Source organism: Anastrepha ludens, chromosome X (genome assembly GCF_028408465.1).
Source record: "Anastrepha ludens isolate Willacy chromosome X, idAnaLude1.1, whole genome shotgun sequence".
NCBI lineage: Eukaryota > Metazoa > Arthropoda > Insecta > Diptera > Tephritidae > Anastrepha > Anastrepha ludens.
In genome coordinates this window covers 44,690,891-44,694,847 of record NC_071503.1, presented here as the reverse complement: position 1 = coordinate 44,694,847, position 3,957 = coordinate 44,690,891, and positions in this window count along the sequence as shown.

Sequence of the window (3,957 nt, the reverse complement as noted above, 5' to 3'; positions counted from 1 at the left end):
TTAGCAAAACCCAACTAAAGGAGGTACTCCAACAGGAATGGCGAAATTTGAGTCCATATATGACTAAAAAAATAGTTAACTCTATGCCAAAAAGATTTAATGAAGCCATCAGGCAAAAAGGAATGCCTACTAAATATTAAAATTTCATTGAACTTAATATTTTATTTGTGAAATTGAATTGTGCGAATAATTTTATACCTTAAAAATATGAAAAATTCTGTTAATTTTGTTAATTTTTCATTCATGGAGTAAACTTTTGTTAAGTTTATGTTAGTTTTAAATAAACAATAAGTTCGTGTATTTGGCTTAGAATAACATTTTTATTGATATTAATTTTTTCTCAAGATTATCACTTATCGAATGAAAAATTACTGGTTGTCTTAAGAATTTTGTCCGTGTGTGTGTATACATACATATGTGCATCTAAGTTTCAGACTTTGTGCGACGAAAGTCGGAATTCGCCGAGCAAATATATTGTGTTTATGCTAATGACGTAAATAAAAAATTTAATCATACAAATGCTGGATCGGATCTAGCAAATACGTTTTTCAAGCTAAAACCTTCCTCGACTCTAGTTGCTGCATATAACTGCATATGCACTTTATGTGTATGTTTGTGCGTATGTTACGACGCTTATGTCCTTAGTACAATAAACACTACTTCGCGTCATCATTGCATGTCAAAAAGGAAACACAGGTTTGTCATACGGAAAGAGAATTTCACAGCGGCATCTAACGGCAGTTAGTTGGAATATTCTCAAATAGCTGCCAACCTTTGGAAAAATTGGCCTCTAGTTTTAAAAGTACTAACGGTTTCTTCAACTACGAAAAACAGCTTTAACAACCAACACACAAATTCAGCCCTAAATGCTTACCAGAACCTTTAACTTAAAAATATAAAGGAAAATATTAACACACATAAACGACACTTGATTAAAGTTTAAAATTTTTGTGTTGCCATCCTATGCTAGTATATCCTTAAAAACAAACTTAAAGCTATTTGTAAACAAGTAAGGAAGTGCTGAATTCGATCCGGGCCGAACTTTATGTAGCCGCGCACATTTTAGTAAAATTTAATTTGAGCAAGCAATCTAATTTTAGAAATCAAATAAACTCAAAGACAATGAGAGTTGTATCTTGTAACAGTGAAGGACGGGAATTCAGCCTTAACATGTTAGAATGCTGGTTTTTATCCAATTTCAATAAATTTAGTATAAAGTTGCAAAAAGTTTGATAAAGGGTTTTCCAATAACAGGTCTTATTTTGAATAGCCGAAATAGCGGTATATGTCACTTTTGAAGCTGTCATTTTTTGATATTTGGCAAGTAGAAACTATGCCATTAATAAAAATGGAACGATACACGCTTAAACAACGCATTCCAATTATTAAAATTCTCTATAAAATTGGTGAAAATTTAGGTAGAGATTGTTCGTAAAACTCGAACATTTTTGGGTCATCGTGAAGCTCCTTGTCGAACCGCAATACAGAAATTGGTGAACAAATTCGAGCTGTTGGGACAAGTTAGTGATGTGAAGAATAAAACTCGTACACGTCGCTCAAGAATAGGCGAAAATACTGCTGTTGAAGCCAAAAGTGTTGAAGAAAACCCAGGTTTTAGGCATTCCACAAACGTTATTACACTGTATTTTGCATAAAGATTTGGGTCGGCACAGGGCGTAGATATGCGCAATACAGAGGGTTATTCCAACCCCATAGCCTCTACTAAGCCAAGACCGTTAGTGCGTGATGAAGAATCACATCCTGCGCGAGGTAACCCTGCTACTTAACTCAGTAAGATCCCTTGCTGTCGGATGACAAATAGAGTGATTACTGAGTTAAAACAGAACACTACGGATCTAGACCTGAACTGTCGATAACGGGTTCCTCTTCAACAGTGGCTCCCTTGAAGAGTATGAATAGGGCCACAAACGGAAATTAATTCAAACCAGGACTACTCTGCACGGGGTACTCACACTTGTGGCAAACCTCCCGCTGGCTCTCCAGTGGCTTGGTGGAGGATGGACACCTACTGGACGGTGCATCCTCGTCTGCGTCTGCTTCGGGAGGCAATTTGGAGGACGCAGACGTGGTTATGACGCAGGTAACCCCTATCTGTCATGTCACCACGACTGAGAAAACCAAATTGATTCCTGTCCTGGCACCAGTTTTGGCGACTGTTGGGGCTATGGTTAATCAGAGATCACGCTCAGAAAGTAGCAGCGCACCAATGGCCACAGAACAGATGCCAGCTTCAGGAGAAAATCTGTCTAATAGACAGAAGAAGCGGCAAAGGCAGAGAAACGCGAAGAAGGCAGGAGAAACAGTAGGTATGAATCCGGCCACTCGAGCCGGAGCTGCGGCTCATCTGTCTACGTCGACTCTTGTAGCTGAATCTGGCAAGAGGAACAGATCTGATGATGACCCATCTGATCTGGCCACCTTGACAGATGAGCGCATCAGTTGGCACGAGGAAGAAGAAAAGGAGGAAGGGCAATAAACCGGAATCCGAAGTAAGCAACCTCAGACAACAGGTTGTAGTGACTGCAGGAGGAGCCCCGTGCAGCAATCAAATACCTGGTAGTAGTACCAACGAGCCCAGTGGAACGAGTGCCGTGGGGGCCAAATGCGCAGTAGCGAGCGCGAAACCGGGTCCGCCTAGTGATCCACTACTGTCCGTTGGAAGTAACTATGCTACGGCAGCAGCCAGCGGCATGATGGTGGAGATCTGTGGCGATGGGCATATCCAATTGTCCTAAAAACATTTAAATTTTGTCGACAGTCAAGTCTGGGAGGCGATATGGAAGTCGAAAGATGTACCTAGCGAATCGAGCGAATGAGAATTGAGCAAGGCTCGAATGGCTGACCAAAACTGTGGCTGTGATGCCAGGGTTTGAAGAATGTAAGTTTGTCATTCGGCAAACGAACACAATTCGGAAACAGGTGAGGGTGACCATACTGATCCCTGGGCCTCCAAGGGAGCGGTTGATTGCACTTTGTTAAGACAATTCTGCTGTCAAGACTTAGTTGCAGTCAAAATAAAGTATCGATTAGAGGGGAAAGAAGTAGAGACAATTGTCGTCTCGGCCTATTTTCCGTGCGACTCCATTCTCCCTCCCCCTACGAGGGAGTTTATGGAAGTTGTAAGATAAGCTGAATCTATGGGATTAGGTCTAATTGTGGGATGTGACGCAAATTCAGGGAACACACTCTGGGGTAGCACAAAATGTAACTTCAGGGGGCATAAACTCATGGACTTCACTCTGTCATCTCGCTTGGTCATACAGAACGTTGGCACCAGTCCGACTTTGGTGACCAGCAGAAGGCGGGAAGTGATTGATATGACATTATCTAACGATAAAATATCAGATCATATCACTGGTTGGAAAGTACTCGATAAAGATTCCCTGTCGGACCATCGTTATATAGAGTTCACGCTTGCTTCCTCGAAAAACGGATTGGACACGATATGAAGATCTCACTAAAGAGGAAATCCGTGATGTTCCCAAACTCCGGACAATAACTTCGATTGAAGAAGACACAAACTCATTGGGGCGAACTTTGGTCGAGTGTTATAACAAGGTGTGCCCGGAACGTAGGAGAAGAGAGGGTAAAACAGTCCCTTGGTGGAACGCCGAGCTCTCGAAACTCCGGAAAAATTCCAGGAAGCTTCTTAACAGAGCTCTTAAAACTCAGTTGGAAAAAGATTGGACTGCCTACCGAAAGCTTAGGTACGGCTAGGCTAGACTCACTGCTCAAACCAGAGGGTACTTATACGGACTCAAAATCAGAAGTGTACGATGTTCTCTTTTCAACACATTTCCCTAGCTCAAGAAATGTTGTTGGTCAAAGCTCTATCGATCAATCTGATCATGTCAGTATAATTACCAGTAGACGTGATTGGTTTATTGCATCCAGGATAGTTAACGAGGAAACGATAAGGTTCGCCTTCTCGTCATT